Below are 23,623 nucleotides of genomic sequence, written 5' to 3' on the forward strand. Positions count from 1 at the left end.
CTTTGAATTCCCATGTCCTCACGTCTAGGGATGGGCTGACAGCCCAGGTTCCTCCTCTGGCTTTTGGCCACTGCTCTTGGTCCAGCTGGCCAACTTCCCCGCTCAGAGCCACAGAGCAACAAGGAGCCAGCACTGTCCCTTCATCCAGGGAAGTGCCTCATTCCTCATCTAAGTGTCCTTGACTCCTGAAATAATAGGGCAATATTTGAACATCCTATACCTGGACAGGCCCTATTTGCCAAGGACATTCTAAAAATATACTGTTGGGATTAAAAAAAAAACTTGCTGATTCTAAAGATCTCTGGAGGTGGTACCTTCTAAATTTATGTGCACAGAAGTAGCCAGACCTTGAGATGTCCATTCAAGGTATATGAGGGTGCAGTGGCATGTGTCTGGAATCCCAGTTACTTGGGAAGCTGAGACAGGAGGATCACTTGAGCTCAGGAGTTTGAGACCAGACTGGACAACATAGTGAGACTTTGTTTCTATAAAAAATATGTACATGACACATTCAGCCACAAACATCACTAGATTATCTTTTGGGTGAGTAGCTCACTAAAACATTAAAAGCCAGGCAATCAGTGTTCCTGAAGATTGTATCTGTCCGTCTGTCATCTCTCCTTTTACTGGGCACATGAATTCATGCCAGCATTGTGTGTGGAAAACACCTCAGTTTCAATAGGAGAGGAAAGAAGGACAGAAGGAAAGAAGGAAAACTGACATTGACCAAGAGTCTACCATGTGCAAGGCATTTTCTGTATCTTCTCATTTAATCCTTGCAAAAATTATACAAGAAAACTTATTCCCATTCTTACAGGTCAGGAAATGGAGACTCATATAGAAATGACTTGCCCAGGTTCACTCATGCAGCAAGCGGCAAAGCTGAGATTTGCTTCCAAACCAGCCCACTCTAAAACCAACATTCAGCCCATCGCCCAGGCAGCAAGAGTTGTCGGCTGAAGCACACAGCAATTGAATTTTCACATACTTCTCATTTCCCCTTTCCAACCCTTCTCCACCTCCACCTTCTCCACCCCTTTCCCCCTTCTGCAAGCTTCTCTGTGACGTTCCGCTGTAGCGTGATCCTCCAACTACAATCAACAGTGCAGCCACAGGAATTACTGAAGGGCAGGCAGGGTTGGTAATACATGCAATCCATTTGCTGACTGCACTTGAATGCACATGGAAGTATGCGAGTGCAGGGAGGGCCCCGGAGGGAGGCACACATCTATATTTCAAATTAGCAAGTCAGTCACAAGTTACAGCTCCATGCCAGGGGCGTTTTTAGATAGCCAGACACACAGATAATGAAGGCACAGATTAACTGCGTCTGACTGTGTGGTAACTTAAAGCTCTCAGCCTCTATGGCCAGTCCGTGTGGTGAAACAAACATTCCTCCAGCATATGGTTAAGTTTTAGTAGAAAGCTTGCAGTGAGAAGTGTGGGTCCCTATCGGACGGGTGAAGAACATGTGGTTGATATTACAGCATGCGTTCACCTCTCAGACCCACTGGATTCGGCCCATTCTGTCTCCTTTTCCCAGGGTCACTTCTATTTTTTGGAAAATAGGGACAAGATGTCACTGTGTTGCCCAGGCTGGTTTTGAACTCCTGGGCTCTTGAACTCCTGGCCTCCCAAAGTGTTAGGATTACAGGCATGAGCCACTGTGCCTGGCCCAGGACAGGTACTTGACTGGCTTCTCTGCACTGAAAAAAAATAAAATCTCCACCCATGCAGCTCCGAGAATGTAACTATTTCTTAGAATTTTCAATAAATTAAACTATTGAGTTAAATAGTAGCAAAGTGCTTAAGATTGGGAACAAGGAGGCCAGATTCTCATCCCCCACCCACCTTAAATGGCCTTGGACAAGTCACAATGTTTTCGTCAAGAGTATGAAATATTTTCTTTTTTTGGTTATTTTTAAAATAGTCTTTTTCTTACTTAAAAGCAGTGGCTCACGCCTGTAATCCCAGCACTTTAGGAGGCTGAGGTGGGCGGATTGCTTGAGCTCAGGAGTTCGAGACCAGTCTGGCCAACATGGTGAGACCCCTGTCTCTACCAAAATGCAAAAAAATAGCCAGGCGTGGTGGCGCGTGCCGGTGGTCCCAGCTACTTGGGAGGCTGAACCTGGGTTGGGGGAGCAGAGGTTGAGCCTGGGTGGGCGGAGCAGAGGTTGCAGTGAGCTGAAATGGTGTCACTCCACTCCAGCCTGACAGAACAAGACCCTGTCTCAAATAAATAAATAAATAACATATTGTTTGGTTGAAATTTTTTAACTTTAATTTTTTTTTTTTTTTTTGAGATGGAGTCTTGCTCTGTCACCCAGGTTGGAGTGCAATGGCTCAATCTTAGCTCACTGCAACCTCCACCTCCTGAATTCAAGCGATTCTCCTGCTTCAGCCTCCTGAGTAGCTGGGATTACAGGCACCTGCCACCATGCCTGGCTAATTTTTATACTTTTAGTAGAGATGGGGTTTCACAATGTTGGCCAGGCTGGTCTCGAACTCCTGACCTCAAGTCATCCGCCCTACTTGGCCTCCCAAAGTGCTGGGATTACAGGTGTGAGCCACCATGCCCAGCTAACTTTAATTTTTTTGAAATGAGTATTTTCTGAAAGATCACCTCCAGCTCTGGAATGCATTGATTCTAATCACTAGCATCAGAAAGAGCAAAGCTGCCAGGGCTGGCCGTGTGAATTCCAGGCTCTTCCTAAGGAGACAGAGGCCATGTAGCAAACCCTTTTGACTTCATCACCTCTCCTTTCCTGTATCCCTTCTCCCATCCTTCTTTGAAATCTCTAACAAGCGTTCTCTATCCTCTCAAAACCTGGTTCATACGCTAGAACGGGGCTCCTCAAACCACCCAGGGATCTAGTTAAAAATGAAGATCCTGGTTCAGGTGATCTGGAGTGGGACCTGAGATTTTGCATTTGTAACAAGCTCCCAGGTGAGGCTGTTGCTACTGGCCCTGGGACCATACTTTAAGTAGTGTTTATTAGTCAGTGAGGGGCACCACAGCAAAATGCCACAGACTGGGTGGCTCAAACAATGAAAACTCGTTTTCTCACAGCTATGGGGTCTGGAAGTCCAAGATCAAGGTGTTGGCAGGGTTGATTTTTGGTGACATCTTTCTCCTTACCTTGTGGACAGCAGCCTTCTTGCTGTGTGGCCTCTCCTCTGCATGGGCACCCCTAGTGTCTTTTCCTCTTCTTGTAAGGACATGAGTCCTCTCCAGTTAGGGTTCTATGACCTCAATGACTTCTTTAAAGGCCCTGTCTCCAAATACAGTCACATTGGGGGTTAGGACTTCAACACATGAATTTTAGTGGGACACAGTTCAGTCCACAGCAGGTAGCAAGGGTTTAAAGCAGGTCTGGCCAAGTCACACATATAATTTAAAATTTTCCGAGAGCCACATTTAAAAAAAAATAAAAAAGAAACAGACAATTGGTGACATAAAATTGTCACCAAAAAAAAAAAAAAAAGGAAACAGGCAATATTAATTTTTATGATCTATTTTATTTTACCCAGTTGACCTAAAATGTTATCATTTTAGCATATAATTGATATAAAAATTATTGAGATACTTTACATTCTTTTTTATACAAAACCTGTGAAACCTGGTGTGAATTTCACTCTCAGACATTTCTCAATCTGGACTGGTCACATGTCCATGCTTGGATGGCCACATGTGGCTGGTGGCTACGATATTGGACAGCACAGGTCTTAATCTTTTTCTACCTCATGATGTCATGATGTCCTTGGTATGGGGCCTAGGAGGAGACAAACCTGCCAGACGTAGATCCTAAGAAAGTATATTTGCTGATTACAGAAGACCTATCTATACCAACGTCATGGAGTGTTCACAGATCTCCCCCTGTTTGTCCCTGACCTCCTTCCTGTCCTACACCTTTTCCCTGACCTCCTTCCTGTCCTACACCTTTTCCCTGACCTCCTTCCTGTCCTACACCTTTTCCCTGACCTCCTTCCTGTCCTACACCTTTTCACTCTTACCCACTGCACACTGGACCATTCCAACACACACCAGACCACGGCCTCGTTGCCTTCCCAATTCGCTTCGGGACTTTACTCAGATAGTAAAGAGGCTTTCTCTGGGCACTCTGGCTTAAATTTCAACTCCCACTCTCTGCTTTCTATTTCATTCCCGTTTTTAATTTTATTCTCAGCACTCATCGCTAGCTAACATACTATGTATTTTACTAATCTATCTTATTTGTCATTTGTATATCCCACTAGAATACACATCTTGTAAGGGCAGGGATTTACCTCTGTTTCATTCACAGCTGTATCTCCCTTCAATGCCTAGAATGATGTGTGGCACAGGACATGTTTCTGACTGAGTGGATGAACATCAGAACCATGTCACGGGTCAAAGGACAGCTGGCGTTCAGGTCCTCTGCTTCTGCACTTGCCACCGTTTCTGGGGAAGTGCCTTAAGCCGTGTGTCATCAGGTGAAAAGGAGGGATCGTGCGTGGTCTCAGTCCTTATGGGAACCTGCGTAGAAGACAATATCTGAAGAATTAAGAACAGAAATGGCACCTACAAACAAGACACTGGGAAAGGTTCCAAGGTTTTAAAAAAGGAAATAATGAGGCTGGGTGCAGTGGCTCATGCCTGTAATCCCAGCACTTTGGGAGGCCAAGGCAGGTGGATCACTTGGTCAGGATTTTGAGGCCAGCCTGGCCAACATGGTAAAACCCCATCTCTGCTAAAAAATACAAAAATTAGCTGGATATGGTGGTGTGTGCCTATAGTCCCAGCTACTTGGGAGGCTGAAGCAGGAGAGTCATTTGAACCCAGGAAATGGAGGTTGCAGTGAGCCAAGATCATACCACTCCACTCCAGCCTGGGTGACAGAGCGAGGCCCTGTCCCTGCCTCCACAAAAAAGGAAGTGATGTATTGAAAAAGGCTAACATATAAACCTCTAGAAAATATATTAAGTAAAATGCTTATTGATCTCAACAGTTGACTTCAAAAATGCTGCTGATATTTTATGTGTCTACTTGGCTAGGGTATGGTACCCAGTTGTTTGGTTAACAACCAGTCTAGATGTTGCCATGATATATATTTTTAAATGTGATTAACAATGAAATCAGTAGACTTTGAGTAAAGCAGATTAATCTCCATAATGTAGATGGGCTTCATTCAATCAGTAGAAGCCCTTAGAAAATTGAAGTCTACAGAATAAAGAATTCTGGGCCAGTCACCATGGCTCATGCCTATAATCCCAGCACTTTGGGAGGCCGATGTGGGAGGATCACCTGAGCCCAGGAGTTTGAGACCAGCCTGGGCAACATGGCAAGATCCTGTCTTAAAAAATAATAATAATAAAAAAAGAGAAATAATTCTGTCTCTAGCTGGGTGTGGTGGCTCATGCCTGTAATCCCAGCACTTTGGGAGGCAGAGGCGGGAGAGTAGCTTGAGGCCAGAAGTTCAGGACCAGCCTGGGCAACATAGTGAGACCCTGTCTCTACAAAAAAATTAGCCATGTACAGTGGCATATGTCTGTAGTCCCACCTACTTGGAAGGCTGAATTTGGAGGATCACTTGAATGCAGGAGTTGGAGGTTAGAGTAAGCCATGAGCACTCTAATGCACTCCAGCCTAGGTGACAGAGAGAAACCTTGTCTCAATACCCACCCCCACCCCTCCCCCCCCAAAAAAAATTCTGTCTCCAGACTGCCTTCAAACTCAAGACTGCAACGTCAACTCTTGCTGGAGTTTCCCACCTGTTTCCAGCCTGCTTGCCTGCCCTGCAGGTTTTAGATTTGCCAGCTTCCATCATCACATGAGCCAATTCCTTAAAATCGATCCCTCTCTCTATACACATATCCTATTAGTTCTGTTTCTCTGGAGGACCCTGACTCATACAAGCAGTGCTTCTCAAACTTTGATGTAACTACGAATCACCTGGAGATTTTGTTAAGTCGCAGATTCCGATGTAGTTCTGGGGTGGGACCTGACATTCTGCATTTCTGGGTTATCAGAGGATGCTGATGATATGGGTCTATGGGTGACACTTTGAGTAGCAAGAGCACCTTCCCTGGGTTCTCAGAGCATCTGGGCTTCTTGAAAGGAGTAGGGACAAGTCCTCTCAGAATCTTCAGAAATTTAAGGAGTGCATAGTTAGTTCCTTCCTCTAAAGCAGGGGTTATAGCCAGGCGTGGTGGCACACACCTGTGGTCCCAGCTACTTGGGAGGCTGAGGTGGGAGAATCACTCAAGCCCAGGAGGTTGAGGCTGTAGTGAGCTGTGATTGCACCACAGCACTCCAGCCTGGTGACAGAGTGAGACCCTGTCTCAAAATAATAAATAAATAAATTAATTAATAAAAAATGAAAAGCAGGTGCCAGCAAACATTTTCTGTAAAGGGCTAAATAGTAAATATTTTAGGCTTATGGGTCATATGATTATTTTTCAAAGCTACTAAATTCTGCCATTATAGCATGAAATTAATTACAGACAATACATAAACTAGGCTGGGCACAATGGCTCACACCTGTAGTCTTAGCGCTTTGGGAGGTGGAGGCAGGAGAGTCACTTGAGGACAGGAGTTCAAGACCAGCTTGGGCAACACAGCAAGGCCCCATCTCTACAAAAAATCAAAAATCAGTCTGGCATGGTGGGACACACCTGCAATCCCAGCTACTCAGCAAGCTGAGGCAGTAGGATCACTTGAGCCCAGGAGTTTAAGGTTGCAGTGAGCTCTGATTACGCCACTGCACTTTAACCTGGTGACAGAGTGAAACCCTGTCTCTTAAGAGAAAAACCAAAACAAAATGTGAACTAACGTGTGTGGCCGTGTTCCGATAAAACTTTATTTATTTATTGAGACATAGTCTCGCTCTGTTGCCCAGGCTGGAGTGCGGTGGTGCAATCTGGGCTCACTGCAACCTCCGTCCCCTGGGGTTCCAGCAATTCTCGTGTCTCAGCCTCCCAAATAGCTGGGATTACAGGCAGCCGCCACCATGCCCAGCTAATTTTTGTATTTTTAGTAGAGACAGGGTTTTGCCATGTTGGCCAGGCTGGTCTCTAACTCCTGACCTCAAGTCATCTGCCTTCCTCAGCCTCTCTAAGTGCTGGGATTACAGGCGTGAGCTGCTGCGCCCAGCAGGACTTTATGAAAACAAACTGTGACTGGATTTAGCCTATAGGCCATAGTTTGCCAACCACTGGTTTATAGAACCACTTGACAGTGAGGTTCTCCAGGACAGGGTTTTATTCATTTTGGCAGTTTCAGGACCTCATGCATCAGAGGCATTTAATAGATGCTTAATGAAAAAAAAAGAGTATATTGAATGAGGCCATTAAGATTTGGCTGCCCATAATCTGCGAAGCACAGATTCTCAGTTACCAAGTAACTATCTTTTTTTTTTTTTTGGATTGAGTCTTGTTCTGTCGCCCAGGCTGGAGTGCAGTGTTGCGATCTCGGATCACTGCAACCTTCACCTCCCGGGTTCAAGTGATTCTCCTGCCTTAGCCTCCCCAGGTAGCTGGGACTACAGGTGCACGCTGCCATGCCTGGCTAATTTTTTTATTTTAGTAGAGAAGGGTTTCACCGTGTTGCCCAGGCTGCTCTCAAACTCCTGAGCTCAGAAAATCCACCTGCCTCGGCCTCCCAAGTAACTATCTTTTATTGTCTTTTCAGTTTCTGTTTCAGATAATGAAATAAGAATGTGTCATAATTTTTGTATAAGTGAACTTTCTGGCTCCTGCTTGCTTCCTTCTGCTGTCCTATTCCTTAGGCCAGAGATATATAGATAGAATACATAAGAAGACAGATAGGAAAATTCAGTATATGATACGGAAATGTGTAATGAGAATATCATGGTCAAAAAATGGAAAAATAACAGTGCAAGTATAGCTAATGCATACAAACAAATTCTTAAATTTATTGTGAAATATTTTGTACATATAAAATGAATAACATAATATATGTGGCATAAAAATTGGCATGCATCTGTAGTCCCAGCTACTCGAGGGACTGAAGTAGGAGGATCACTTGAGTCCAGGATTTCAAGGCCAGCTGGACAACATAGTGAGACCCCGTATCTCACACACACACACACACACACACACACACACACACACACACACACACACACAAATACAAATGTAATATGATGACTGCAAGTGATTTTTATGTGTTAAAAACGATTTCAAGGCCTAGTACGGTGGCTCACACCTATAATCCCAGCACTTTGGGAGGCTGAAGTGGGAGGATTGCTTGAGCCCAGGAGTTTGAGACCAGCCTGAGAAACATGGTGAGACCTTGTCTCTACAAAAATTAAAAAATTAGCGGGGGGCCGGGCACGGTGGCTCAGGCCTGTAATCCTAGCACTTTTGGAGGTTGATATGGGCAAATCACATGAGGCCAGGAGTTTGAGACCCTCCTGGCCAACATGGTGAAACCTCCATCACTACTAAAAATACAAAAATTAACTGGGTGTGGTGGCGCATGCCTGTAATCCCAGCTACTTGGGAGGCTGAGGCAGGAGAATTGCTTGAACCCAGGAGGTGGAGGTTGCAGTGAGCTGAGATTGTGCCACTGCACTCCAGCATGGGCAACAGAGCGAGACTCCATCTCAAAAAAAAAAAACAATTAGCCGGGCATGGTGGTCCCAGCTACTTGGGAGGCTGAGGTGGGAGAATGGCTTACGCCCAGGAGGTCAAGGCTGCAGTGAGCCATGTTTGTACCACTGCACTCTAGCCTGGGTGACACAATGAGATCGTGTCTCAAAAAAAATAAAAAAATTCAAGAAAATGCATTTTATATTATAAATATCACATGCTCATTTTAGAAAACAAAATTTTAAAAAAACCTGTGTAATTTCACACGCCAAGGATCAGAGAAAAGACTAGGAAAATGGAAACTCAGAGTGGAATTTGGAAGCCCCTATGTTGACATTATTGGATGAGAGAATGTATTGGTAATTGAGGCAGGGTGCTCAGTGCTCAGTGGTTTTATATATATATATATATATCTCACCTGGGCCTACCTTTTTGAGATCAGTTGTTAGAGGTCATGCTCCTTACCCCACTGTCCTTCTTATTGCTACAAGCTCTAAGCTCAAAGGAGAGTCGAGGAGGATGTGGGGTGGAGCCCGTGCAGGCCCACGGTCTTAATGCCAACCTTTTGGATGGCAGGTTCTTAACACCATGTTCAGGTGCAGTGGGCTACATGCCAGCCTCAGCACTATGGCTTCTCATGTAGAACAGCACATTTAATTTTTACCCTTAGCTAAATGGAACCACTATTTCCCAAGAGCAAAGTAGGTTTGGCCTCTATGGTTGCATTCATATTTGCATATAAAATTGGCTTCCTCCCTGTCCAAATACTACATTTCCACATACCAGGTGATGGTTATTGATGATGGAAAAGACCTATTAGTAAATGATTATAAAGTACTTGGCTAATCAAAATGAGAGTGAAATAGCCCTCTGATAAGGCAGGGCCATGGCAAGCATTGATAACCCGGACCTCACTGGCCCTGGAGTTCTTTGTGAGGTCTAGCCTTGGCAGGCCCCACATGATCCGTATTGCCTCTGCATCCCAGCACTCCACGTGGATTGGGTGTGTCCTGGGAGCTGAGCACTGTGCCGACTGTGCAGAACCTGGACAGTGCATGGTCCCTGCGTCCTAGCTTAAAACTGATCCCACTGTGATGGCATGACCTAGCCTTGGGGGGTCAGTTTTTACTAGCTTGTCACAGAGGCTCAAGGCAGTTTGTACACTGCAGGAACACATAATTTTAAATGTTTGAAAACACCACTAGACCGATACTTGTACACCCATGTTCACAGCAGCGTTGTTCACAGCAGCGTTATTCACAGCGGCCAAAAGATGGAAACCACACAAATGTCTATCGGTAGATGAATGGAGAAACAAGACGTGGAATGTACATACAATGGAGTCTTAGCCTTAAAAAGGAATGAAATTCTTTAAAAAAAATTTTTTTTTAATAATAGAAGCAGGGTCTCACTATGTTGCCCAGGCTGGTCTCAAACTCTTGGGCTCAAGCACTCCTCCTGCCTCAGCCTCCCAAAGTATTGGGATTTCAGGCATAAACCACTGTGCCTGGCCTTCTCCTCTTGAATATCAATATATTTCCTTAAAAGAATGGGGCCTGAGGCGGGCATGGTGGCTCACGCCTGTAATCCCAGCACTTTGGGAGGCCGAGGCGGGTGGATCACCTGAGGTCAGGAGTCTGAGACCAGCCTGGCCAATATGGTGAAACCCCATCTTTACTAAAAATACAAAAATTAGCTGAGTGTGGTGGTGGGCGCCTCTGTAAATATACACAGGTGGTGGGCGCCTGTGTAAAAATACAAAAATTAGCTGAGCGTGGTGGTGGGCGCCTCTCAGCCTCCTGAGAGGCTGAGACAGGAGAATTGCTTGAACCCGGGAGGCGGAGGTTGTAGTGAACCCAGATTGCGCCACTGCACTCCAGCCTGGGCAACAGTGTGAGACTCTTAAAAAAAAAAAAAAAAAGAATGGGGCCTGCAGTTTCCTATGTATGTATGTATGCATTGGAAAATTTGTGCCTGCAGTTGTTGTTCTTCCCTCACTATTCAGAAACCTCTGGAAATTCAATGTTTCCTAATAACTGGAGCCACAGTCATCACTTCAGTTGCCAAATGAGTTGGGTAGGAATCTGAACTCGCTGTTCTGCTCTCACCAGAAGCAACACCAAACATTTAGGTGCTGAGGGCTCCTGGCAGGGTGCTGTGGGAAGTGCAGGGAAGCCCCTGACACAGGACCCCAGGGATGTGCTGCTGCCATAGGGAGCGGGCAGGAAAGGGGAGGAATTGGACACAGCTGGTCTAACCTTCCAGCCTCCCCCCGGCCCCACCTGCCTCCTCGAGTCTCTGACTGCTTAGGATTTCATGCTCGACCTTTGCTGAACTCTCTCTCTCTAAACCAGCCTCTTAGAATTTTGTCTGTTCCTTTGATAGGTAGAAATGGATTGCATTTTAAAATGTCTCCCTCCTCATTTATATAATGGCAAGTAAAAGAAAAAAATAGTTTCCCCCTCAGCCAAGTGCAGTGGTGCACCTGCAGTCCCAGTGACTGGGGAGGCAGGAGAATCACTTAAACTCAGGAGTTCTGGGCTGTAGCATGCTATGACTGTGCCTGTGAATAGCCACAGCACTCTAACCTGGACAATGCAGCAAGACTCTGTCTCTAAAAAAATCCAAAAAATAAAAAATAAACGGTTTCCCCTGGAACTTTCATTTCAGGTACCAGCAAGACTTGTTTAGCCAAAAACAAGAGATGAAAAAGACATGAGTAGGTATGTCGTAGAAAAGAAAATATACGCGATTACGATACATTTAAAGAGACACCCAGAGTTATCAGTAGTCCGCAAAATAAAAATCAAGGCAGCTGTTGGCAAACCATTTTGCATCCTTTGATTGGCAAAAAAACAAAATGTCTGACAATACTAAATGTTGGAGAGGATCATCTTACACATGCTAGTGGGAGTATAATTTGGTATAACCATGTTGAAAAGTTGATTGGTCTTAGTTCCTAAAGTGGCATATTTACATACCTTATGACTGAACAGTTCCACTCTATGGGATACACGAAAGAGTGATTTCTGCACCATAACAACAACAACAGCAACAATAACAATAAAAGGGATAAGTACAAAAATGATCAAACAGTACTGTTCACAATAGCGAAACACTGGAGACATCAGGAGAATGTATAAATAAGTATTATGTGGCAATTGAAATGTATGGACTAAGCAATATATAACAATGAGAATGAATCTTTGCATATGTTAAAAGTCCCAGAAGATTAGTGACAGCATGGTACCCCTTTTTATAATTAAAAACAATGTCAATAACTGTATTCTTTAAAATATACATATAGACTCAATACAACTATTTACAAAGGAAAGCCAGGGCAGGATGAACAGGAGATTCAAGCAGCTATGAAGGAGGCTAGGATGGGGCCACATGGTTTGATGAGGGCCATTGCCCAGTTCCTTGCTTTTATTTTGGGTGGTGAGTTTGAGGGTGCTTATTGCATTATTAAAAAGAAGTACCTAAATAACAGCAGGTGCAGAAGTCAATGAAGATGGCCGGGTGTGGTGGCTCACACCTATAGTCCCAGCAGTTTTTGGGAGGCTGAGGCGGGCAGACTGCTTGAGCTCAGGGGTTTGAGACTAGCCTGAGCAATGTGGCGAGACCCTGTCTCTACTAAACAACAACAACAACAACAACAACAACAACAACAGAAAACCCAGGTGTGGTGGTGGCCGCTTGTGGTCCCAGCTACTTGGGAGGCTGAGGTGGAAGGATTGCTTGAGCCCAGTGGGTGGAGGTTGTAGTGAACCGTGCTCATGCCACTGCACTCCAGCCTGGGTGACAGAGGGAGACCCTGTCTCAAAAAAAGTCAACGAATAGAGTCCAGGATGATGATGAGCCAGGATGATGATTCAATCACAATCTGACACTATGTTCCTGAGAGTCCCTTGTCCCTCTTCCCTGTCTCCCAAAAACAAACCAAAGAAGCCGAGTTAGCAGTCAGCAGAACAGCAGCTCCTTCCGCCTTGTGGTTTCTGCATCATAGGGGAGCCTCTTATCCCCACTAAAGCCTCCCTTGTCAACCTGAGGATATCTGCAAATGCCACTCTTCCAGATTCATTTCTTTTTGCTTCAGTTCCCCTGCCTTCTCTAAAAAAGCATACAGCGTTACTGCAGGGTGGCAGAGTATGATTCATTAGTCATGAATGTGTATTTTCAGAACAATCTCAATGATCTCTTCATGCCTCTACATGGAGATTTATTTTAATATAGAGATGGGGGTCTCGCCATGTTGTCCAGACTGGTCTTGATTTCCTGGGCTCAAGTGATCCTCTTGCCTTCAGCCTCCCAAAGTGCTAGGATTATAGGCATGAGCCACTGCACCTTTTAACAATGGCATAGATTGAGCTGCCCCATTATTTATGTAACGACTCTTTTATTTATGAGCATTTAGATTGTTTCTAGTTTTTAATTTCACAAACAGATGCTACAGTAAATAAAATTGCTGCAAGGAATATTCTTTCTCACTTGGGTGAGCATGCCGGTAGAGTGAATTTCTAGAAGCAGAATTGCTGAGTCAGAAGAAATACATATTTACATTTTGGTGGCCACTGCCAAATTGCCTCCAAAATGGTTCTACCTATTGCCAGACCCACCACCAACACTCCATAGCAGCTATGTTAGGAAGCCGTGTTTTTATGGTTTCTTTTGTTTTCCCTGAGCTGGCCTGGGAGTTGGAGTGGTTCTAGGACTGGGGACCAGGGAGATGCAGCACTCACCTCCTCACCCTTAACCTCTGCCCTCTGTGTCCTGGTTGCTGATGGGCAGCAACCAAGTTGTTCTTCCCCTTGGCACTGACAGGGCCACTGTGTCCTCTCTGCCTGTCGCTTTTCCCTTGCAGTCAGTGAATGGGTCGGCCTGGCCTGGCAGTGCCTGGGTTGCTAGGAAGTGGTGAGGGGGATGTGCCTGAGGGGGATGTGCTTAGGATTGGTGAAAACTCCATTTAGGATGAAAGCGGCAAACATCTATATAAATCCAAACTTGAAAGTATAACCCCATAAATAACGGGACTGGGGAAGTGCCAAAATATGTTACAAGATCAACAAAAGCCTGTTGTCACTCATTCAGAAACCTGACATGTCTTCTTTTGGATTCAGAACTCCCAAGGTTTGGTTTCAAGGTGACTACAACTTTCCACCTAAAGCTCACATTCATTTGTTCTGCTGTGTCTGCAGTATGCGGCAGAAAAGAAAAGAAAATCTTTACCTTTTGCTCTTCCTTTTATCAGTTTCATCAAGGTCCATCTAGCATGCTTAGCATGCAGTTAAGTCTATTTTTAGGAGAATTTTTTTTTTTTTGAGATGGAGTCTTGCTCTGTCACCCAGCTGGAGTACAATGGTGCAATCTTGGCTCACCACAACCTCTGCCTCCCAGGTTCAAGCGATTCTCCTGCCTCAGCCTCCTGAGTACCTGGGATTACAGGTGTGTTGCCACCACACCTGGCTAATTTTTGTATTTTTACTAGAGACGGGGTTTCACCATGTTGCCCAGGCTGGTCTCAAACTCCAGACCTCAGTTGATCTGCCTGCCTCGGCCTCCCAAAGTGCTGGGATTACAGGCATGAGCCACTGCGCCCAGCCGAGAATTTTTAAAAATTTATTTTTATTAATTTTTAAAAATCATTATTATTATTATTTTTAGACAGTGTCTTGCTCTGTCTCCCAGGCTGGAGTGCAGTGGCATGATCTTGGCTCACTGCAACCTCCACCCCCCGACTCAAGTGATCCTCCCACCTCAGCCTCCCAAGTAGCTGGGACCATAGGCACATGCCACCACATCAGGCTATTTTTTTTTTTTAGTAGAGATGGGGTCTCGCCACGTTGCCCAGGCTGGTCTCAAACTCCTGAACTCAAGCAATCACCCACTTTGGCCTCCCAAAGTGCTGGGATTACAGGCGTGAGCCACCACATGCACCTGGCCAAAATTTTTTTTATAATACCAATAAATAGATACAGGGGTCTTGCTCTCTGGCTCAGGCTGGTCTCAAACTTCTGGGCTCAAGTAATCCTCCTGTCTTGGCCTCTCAAAGTGCTGGAATTACAGGCATGAGCCACTATGCCAACCCGGAATAGGTAATTTATTTATTTGACTTTTATTTTAGATTCAGCGGATACATGTGCAGGTTTGTTACCTGGGTATATTGTGTGATGCTGAGCTTTGGGGTATGAATGATCCCATCACCCAGGTACTTAGCACAGTACCCGACAGTTAGTTTTTCAACCCTGGCTCCCCTTCCTCTCTCCCACCAGGAGAATATTTTCACAAGACTTTGGGTCAAACTGCTATCCAGTGTCCTCACTTAACTGAGTTCATATGAACCTTCATGAGGTTCTGAGTCCTTTTGTCCTGGAGGATGTGAGGCACAAGTGGGCTCTTTTAGAATTCAATTACAAACCAGAGCCGGGGTATGAGAACCACTTTTCTAAGCCTAGAGGCCTGTGGTGAAGATGGTGTGAGGTTAGGGTCTTGTCAAAGAAAACTCAAATTGTGGCTGGGTGCAGTGGGTCACACCTGTAATCCCAGCACTTTGGGAGGCCGAGGCTGGTAGATCACCTGAGGTTGGGAGTTTGAGACCAGCCTGGCCAACATGGTGAAACCCCATCTCTGGTAAAAATACAAAAATTAGCTGGACGTGGTGGCTCACGCCTGTAATCCTAGCTACTCGGGAGGCTGAGGCATGAGAATCGTTTAAACCCGGGGGGGCGGAGGTTGCAGTGAGCTGAGATCGCGCCACTGCACTCCATCCTGGGCAACACAGCAAGACTCTGCCTCAGAAAAAAAGAAGAAGACCCAAATTCTATCCCTAGCTGACTCAGACCTTTAGTTTCTTTAGCTATAAAATGGTATCTAGAATTGTTCTGGTCGAGTATGATAAGGATTTGAATTAAGGAGATGGCATGCGTGAGGACTTTGAGTGACATGGAAGAGCAGTGAGTATTCTTTGGTATTAAATGTCACCTTTCATTTGTGAGTGTAAAAGCCAAATGTGATGAGGGAATAATCCCTTAGAGTAGCACCAATTTAGGATAGCATTAAGAATGTTAGCTTGATGGCCAGGCGTGATGGCTCAGGCCTGTAATCCCAGCACTTTGGGAGGCCGAGGCTGGTAGATCACCTGAGGTCAGGAGTTCCAGACCAGCCTGGCCAACACGGTGAAACCCCATCTCTACTAAAAAATACAAAAATTAGCCAGGCATGGTGGCAGGCACCTGTAATCCCAGCTACCTGGGAGACTGAAGCAGGGAGAATTGCTTGAACCCGGAAGGTGGAAGTTACAGTGAGCTGAGATTGGGCCACTGCACTCCAGCCTGGGAGATACAGAGAGACTCCATCTTAGGAGAAAAAAAGAATGTCAGCTTGATGATCTGATTAGTTTTTGCATTAAGTATACAACTGTATATATCATGCTATTTTAGTTTAAAGGTTTTAGTTTATAAGATGTAAGTTACAAGCATATACAGTTCAGCCTTGAATAACGAAGGTTTGAACTTTGGGGGTCCACTTATTTGTGGATTTTTTTCTTCCTCTCCACCCCTGAGACAGCAAGACCAACTCCTCCTTCTCCTCCTCAGCTTACTCAACGTGAACACGATGAGGATGAAGACATTTATGATGATCCACTTCCACTTAATGAATAGTAAATATATTTTCTATTCCTTATGATTTTTCTCAATAACATTTGCTTTTCTCTAACGTTATTGTAAGAACATAGTATATAATATATATAACATACAAAATATGTGTTCATTGACTTTTTTTTTTTTTTTGGGCAGAGTTTTTGAGGCAGAGTTTTGCTCTGTCGCCCAGGCTGGAGTGCACAATCTTGGCTCACTGCAGCCTCTGCCTCCTAGGTTCAAGTGATTCTCCTGCCTCAGCCTCCCAAGTAGCTGGGATTACAGGCATGTGCCACCACACTGGGCTAATTTTTGAATGTTTAGTAGAGACAGGGTTTCACCATATTGGCCAGGCTGGTCTCGAACTCTGGACTTCAAGTGATCCACCCTTCTCGGCCTCCCAAAGTGCTTTGGTTACAGGCGTGAGCCACTGCACCAGGCCTCATTGACTGTTTATGTTATTGGTAATGCTTTTGATCAAGAGTAGGCTGTTAGTAGTTAGTTAGGGGGAGAGTCAAAGTTATACTCAGATTTTTGACCGAGGAGGGAGTTGGCACTCCTAATCCCATGTTTTTCCAAGGATTAACTGTACTATAATACCGAATGATTACTATACTTCTGGTACCAGAAAGGCTTAATGGCTCTTATTTAACTTAATCCACAAAAAGTCCTATGAGATTGGCAATAAAATTTATCCACTTTGGCTGGGCATGGTGGCTTATGCTTGTAATCCTAGCACTTTGGGAGGCCAATGTGGGAGAATCGCTTGAAGCCAGGAGTTCAAACCCAGCCTGGGCAACATAGTGAGACCCTGTCCCTTCAACAAATTAAAATATTAGCCAGGTGTGGCAGTGTGTGCCTGTGGTCCCAGCTACTTGAGAGGCTGAGGCAGGAGGATGGCTTGAGCCTGGGAGGTCAAGGCTGCAGTGAGTGGTGATTGCACCACTGCATTCCAGCCTGGGCAACAGAGTGATACCCTGTCTCAAAAAAAAAATTACCCATCTTTATATATTATGCACATAACAGAGGTCAATAAATATAAGTACAATAACAATAATAATAAATTACATGTATTATTTTTTATATTTAGGGAGCTAAGCTAAGCACCTTTACATTATTTCATTTATTCCTCCTAATCCTGTGAGGTGGAGAAGATTATCCCTGTGATCCATACAAGGAAAATAAGACGGAGGTTAAATAATGAATGTAACTAAAGCCAGTGAACTACTAAAAGGCTGGGGGCTGAGATTTGAAACATACAAATACACAGGATAATGCAAAAGCCATTATGCAGTTAAAGCAGCAGGAAGCTTTATTCTTCTTTGAAGTAAAAGAAGGATAATTTTGTTTCCATTTCCATCGGATTCTTAAATACATATGGCAAAAATACCATGCAGTTCAACATTTTATGTTGGAGGGAGCTACTCTATGTCATAAAGCGACCTATTGTAAAGTAAATCATATTTTCCCATAGGAGCAATGTTGTAATAAAGGGCCTTGTTCTTGGCTGAGAATTTCACATCCAATAAATCAAACCGATGACCAACAATATGGTGGAAAAGCAGAACCAAACAATAAAATTACACTTCAAAGTCCAAGGATTTCAGAACTCAAAGGGACCTCAGAGACGATAGAGTAAGTAGCTTTAAAACTTTCTAAAGCAGAGAAACCTCTTCTTCAGCAAAATCTTATTGGTCCATAGATAAAACAGTTGAAAAAGAGGCCACAGTATTTGTACAAGAAGGGAGATTTTATATATATTTATGTTTGTGATGCCTTGGGAACCTGTCAGGGAATACAATAAAATAGTGGTGAGGAAGAATTGTGGGGATTGTGGCCAGGTGTGAAGGGATCCTTACATGTCACTCTACTCCCTTAAATGGTTGATTTTTTTTAAAAATTATACTTTAAGTTCTAGGGTGCATGTGCACAATGTGCAGGTTTGTTACATATGTATACATGTGCCATGTTGGTGTCCTGCACCCTTTTTTCTTTTTTTTGAGACAGGGTCTCGCTCTGTCGCCAGGCTGGAGTGCAGTGGCGTGATCTTGGTTCACTGCAACCTCTGCCTCCCAGGTTCAAGCGATTCTCCTGCCTCAGCCTCCTGAGTAGCTGGGACTACAGGGACACGCCACCACGCCCAGCTAATCTTTGTATTTTTAGTAGAGATGGGGTTTCACCATGTTGGCCAGGATGGTCTCGATCTCTTGCCTCGTGATCTGCCCGCCTTGGCCTCCCAAAGTGCTGGGATTACAGGCATGAGCCACTGCACCCAGCCTTTTTTTTTTTTGAGACAGGGTCTTGCTCTATTGCTCAGGCTGGAATGCAGTGGCGTGATCATGGCTCACTGCAGCCTCGACCTCCCTAGCTGAACCCATCCTCCCACCTCAGCTTCCCAATTAGCTGGGACTACAGATGTGAACCACCATGCCTGGCTAATTTTTGTATTTTTTGTAAAGACGGGGTTTCACCATGTTGCCCAGGCTGGTCTCCAATTCCTGGGCTCAAGCGATCCTTCTGCCTTGGCATCCTGGCATCACACCTGTAATACCAGGTGTGAGCCACCGAGCGTGGCCCCAGATGAAATTAATTTGACTAATATATTTTATTTAATCAAATGCATCCAGTATACTATCATTTTAACATGTAATCAATATAAAATTATTACTGAGATAGTTTACATTTTTTTCATACTAAATCATTGAAACCATTGGTGTGCATTATTCATAATAGCACATCTCAATTCGGGCCAGCCTCATTTCAAGTGCTCATGAGCACTGTGGCTGGTGGCTACAGTGCAGGTGTGCAACACACTAGGTGTACTGCCTGAATTTCAGTGCACACTTAATGAATGCTAGCTGTCATAAATTTTCTCCCTTTGCTCATGCTGTTACACCTCCTCCTCCTTCTCTGTTGAAGTCTTGCTCCTACCTCGAGATTTGGCCAACTGGCCACATCCCCAAAGCCTTCTCCACACATCGCATCAGAACAGATCCCCTCCTCCTTTTTCTGGTTCCCCAATGCCTATTTCTATGGTAGATATTTTGTCTACCTTCATAGAATTTAAGCTCCTAAAGAGTTATAACCCATTTTTGATTCTTTATACCCTGGGTCCTAACTCAATGCCCGGCCCATGGGAGGGGTGGAGTATGTGTCATGTGAATGCATAGAGGGATAGGAGAATTGCTTGGGTGGCAGGGAGGGCGGTTGTGGGCTGCTTGTTTTCTTTTTGTTATTTAATTTTTACATACTGGTGGGCAGAGCCAGCTCCCTCTTTCCCTCTTCCAACTTCCTCTCAAGGTCATTTCCCCAAGCTGGGCCTTGCCACAGAAAAGCCATGATAAGAAAAGCAAATGTCTTCGTTAAACAGTGGCCCCAAGTGAAATCACGAAATGTAAGCAGGGGCACCCAAAGGCACAAACAACACCTTTCACGCGCTCTCTTGCTTAGATGTTCTAAACCTTTGTGAAGTGGAAAGAGAAACTGCCCAACCTCCATTTCTTACAGGGATTTGAGCCCGGGAGGAAGAAGGCCCGGGAGATGAGGGTGCAGGAGAAAGGGGCACGTTCTCTGTGAGGTTCTCTCCGTGGAGCAGCCTGTCTGCTCCGGGTGGGGTGGGGGGTCACCGGCACAGGAGGGGCCATGTCACAGGGCAGCTGGGGGTTCCGGAGCAGGGCCGCTGTGTTCGTGGCTCACATTCTTTTATCACTGCTCTTTAGCCCAATTCTCAGTGTCTGTTTTCCTCCTGGTTTCTGCCCCTGAGAGTGAAGTTGGGGGCAGGGAGGGATACTGAGGCATTTTTAAACCCTGGGCTCATCTTTCACCTTTTGTCAAAGCTGTGCGTCAAGTTTGGTGGGCCCCAGCCCTAGTGTATCCCTGTCTCCTGTAACTTTAAGGAACTGCGGAGTTGCTGCGTTTGATGTGTCTTAACTTTTAACACAAAGCACACCAGGGCTGGTTAATGATCATGAACTGTCATGGCAGCCACTCTGCAAAGGTGACATTGATGGATGGAGCCTGCAGCTTTGAGGGAGGCGGGTGGGTGCAGGGGCAGAAGGTTTATTTAAGCCAAGGCTGATAATAGAGGGGCCTTGTGAGTCACTGACCAGCAGGACTTTAATGGGATAAAGAGAAGGCGAGAGTCCCCTTTCTGCACTGCCCTCTGAAGAGGTAGTTCTCATTCTCCTCATCTTGTCTACCAAATAAAAGCATTCCTTGAAGGTTCAGATCTATTTAAAATCTTCTGCTAAGAGGAGGAAAAAAAGCCCACCTCTGTAATCAACCTTGTCATCTTTCTTGGTTTGGCCTCATTTATTTAGAAGTTCATGTTTACCTTACTTAGCCATTTGAAAAAGGCATTCTTAAAGACATTATGTAGGGAGGGTCTAAGTAAGAATGAATTCAATCTTCCAAATAGCCATAATCCCCTTGGGATTACCAATGAAATGTGAATAGGAGTACAATTGGGGTTCCTTAAGTGACTGTACTTAAAAAAAAAAAAATTCAGGCTGCATGTGGTGGCTCACACTTATAATCCAAACACTTTGGGAGGCTGAGGTGGGAGGATCACTTGAGGCCAGAAGTTCGAGACCAGACTGGGCAATATAGTGAGACCTTGTTTCTACAAAAAATTATCCAGGATTAGTGGCACATGGCTGTAGTCCTACCTTCCCAGGAGGCTGAGGCAGGAGGATTCCTTGAGTCCAGGGGTTCGAGGCTGCAGTAAGCTATGACTGTGCCACAGAATTCCAGCCTGGGCAAAGAGGAAAAAAAAAGGTAAAAATTTGATTTCCATTTTGCTCTGAATTTGTTGATCATCACTCCCTCCAGTGCCACAACTTAGGAAGCATCTGTCTCTCTTTAGGTAAATATCAAGATGTCACTCTCATTTGTAAACAACGCCCATGGTACTTTCAGACAAGCTGCTTTTCATCATGCACTCAGGGTTAGAAGCTAAAGCTTCTTTCTCGCCTTAGATATAGCTGTGCCACATAAATTTCATAAAAATAAGCTCTTGGTTAGCCGGGTGTGGTGGCGCGTGCCTGTAATCCCAGCTCCTTGGGAGGCTGAGGCAGGAGAATTGCTTGAACCCGGGAGGCAGAGGTTGCAGTGAGCCGAGATCACACCACTGCACTCCAGCCTGGGCGACAGAGTGAGACTCCGTCTCAAAAAACAAACAAACTAACTAACTAACAAAAAAGCTCTCAGGAAAATGGCCTGAACACAGATCCCTCCTTTGGATGGAGATGCCAAATTTGGATCTCCAGGGCACCTCTAATTTCTGAGGGTGGAGGCAGAGAGGCACACTATTGGGGTCCCCGGATAATTTTGTGGACATGAAGGCTGATGTCCACTGGAGACGTCTAGTTGGCTCCTCGCTTACTAAATTCAGCAGCTGATGGCCCCTACTCGTTGCTGGACAGCATAAACATCAGGTTCTGGTAAATAAACTCAGGCTATCATGCAACTGCCCAACATGCACTTAAGCTGTGACTGACAGTTTGCTGGGGGCGGACTTAGAGTCTAGGGCCAAAGCTTTTGGGTGCAGAGACTCCAAGGTTCCAAGATAAACAAATCTGTCGGTGAGAGTGACCAGAGTGTTAGGTCAGTCCAAGGGTCACTTATAGGTCATCCTGCTGGGAGCTTGGTCTCTGCTTTGTGTTTATGCTGGGGAGAAAAGCAGGAGGGGCCAGAGGGTTGGGTCTCCGCTGGGAAAACATCCCTGGCCTACTCATCAGAGCCTCTGGAAGTGGATTGGTATCCCCTCTGCTCCCAGGAATCCAGTAAAAGGTATGGGTGCAGGCTTGTATTTTTTACAGGAGTTGATGAACAAGTTATTTTGGAAATATAGATTGCAAGATGTGTGGGGCCAGCTCACCTGGGCTGCAGAATGAAGCAAGGGTCTTCCAGGGCCTAGAGTGAGGTAATAGATCACTGTGGGGAACTGGCTGCAGTAAGCATTGGAAAAGACAATTGAAGAAATGGAAAACTTTCCCTGTCCCTCTCCCTCTTCTGGATCTTACAGATTTTCCGGAAAATATTTTGCCAGGTTTACATTCCTTACCAGCTAGGGGCGTTTTTAGAGAGTGATCCTAATCTTGCTTTTTTCTTGTGCTTGGCTCTCTAAGATTGATAGAGAGGGGAAAGCAGGGGTATGTTTTATAGCCTCCTTAGTTGACTTTTAGCAAAGTGAAGATTGTCCTCCCCCGTGGACCCTTGGCTTAGCCATCGCCCAGTTCTCTCTCATTTGAGGACAGTGTGGAGCAGAAAAAAGATGCAACATCAAAAGAAGAGCTGGGCCGGGCGCGGTGTCTCACGCCTGTAATCCCAGCACTATGGGAGGCCGAGGTGGGCGGATCACAAGGCCAAGAGATTGAGACCATCCTGGCCAACATGGTGAAACCCCGTCTCTATTGAAAATACAAAAATTAGCTGGGCGTGGTGGTGCGCACCTATAGTCCCAGCTACTTGGGAGGTTGAGGCAGGAGAATTGCTTGAACCTGGGAGGTGGAGGTTGCAGTGAGCCGAGATCATGCCACTGCACTCCAGCCTGGGCAACAGAGTGAGACTCCGTTTGAAAAAAAAAAAAAAGAGCTGATGGCATTTAAAATTTCATTATTGCAGATGAAAAGACTTTTTAATCTAAAACTCAGTTGCTTGCTATGGAAAATAGCCCAATTTAATAAAAGGTCTAAAGGAGCTAATGTCTTCAGATAAGCCAGAAGCTGGAAGTACTTGCAAACAAGCCCTTGGGGATACTGGTAGGCCACATTGAAATAAACCCAATTTACAAAATATATAATACATCAAAGATGCATTTAAAGATATGTGTAAAGATGCATTAATGGGCCGGGTGCAGTGGCTCATGCCTGTAATCCCAGCACTTCGGGAGGCCGAGGCAGGCGGATCACAAGGTCAGGAGATTGAGACCATCCTGGCTAACACAGTGAAACCCTGTCTCTACTAAAAATCCAAAAAATTAGCCAGGCATGGTGGCACATGCTGTAATCCCAGCTACTTGGGAGGCTGAGGCAGGAGAATCGCTTGAACCAGGGAGGCGGACGTTGCAGTGAGCCAAGATCACGCCACTGCACTCCAGCCTGGACAACAGAGTGAGACTCTGTCTCAAAAAAAAAAAAGATGCATTAATGATATCTGTAAAGATACATATAAAGATATGATTAAAAGTATTGAAATTATACTGAGGGTGTGGTGGCATGCACCTGTAGTCCCAGCTACTTGGGAGGATCGCTTGAGGCCACAGTAATGTGAGGCTGTAGTACGCTATGATCACACCTGTGAATAGCCACTACACTCCTGTCTGGGCAATACAGCAAGATCTGATTTCTAAAAAAAATAAAATTAAATTAAAAGAAAGAAAGTCGAAATCATAC

The sequence above is a fragment of the Pan paniscus genome, chromosome 17, assembly GCF_029289425.2.
Source record: "Pan paniscus chromosome 17, NHGRI_mPanPan1-v2.0_pri, whole genome shotgun sequence".
NCBI classification, from domain to species: Eukaryota; Metazoa; Chordata; class Mammalia; order Primates; family Hominidae; genus Pan; species Pan paniscus.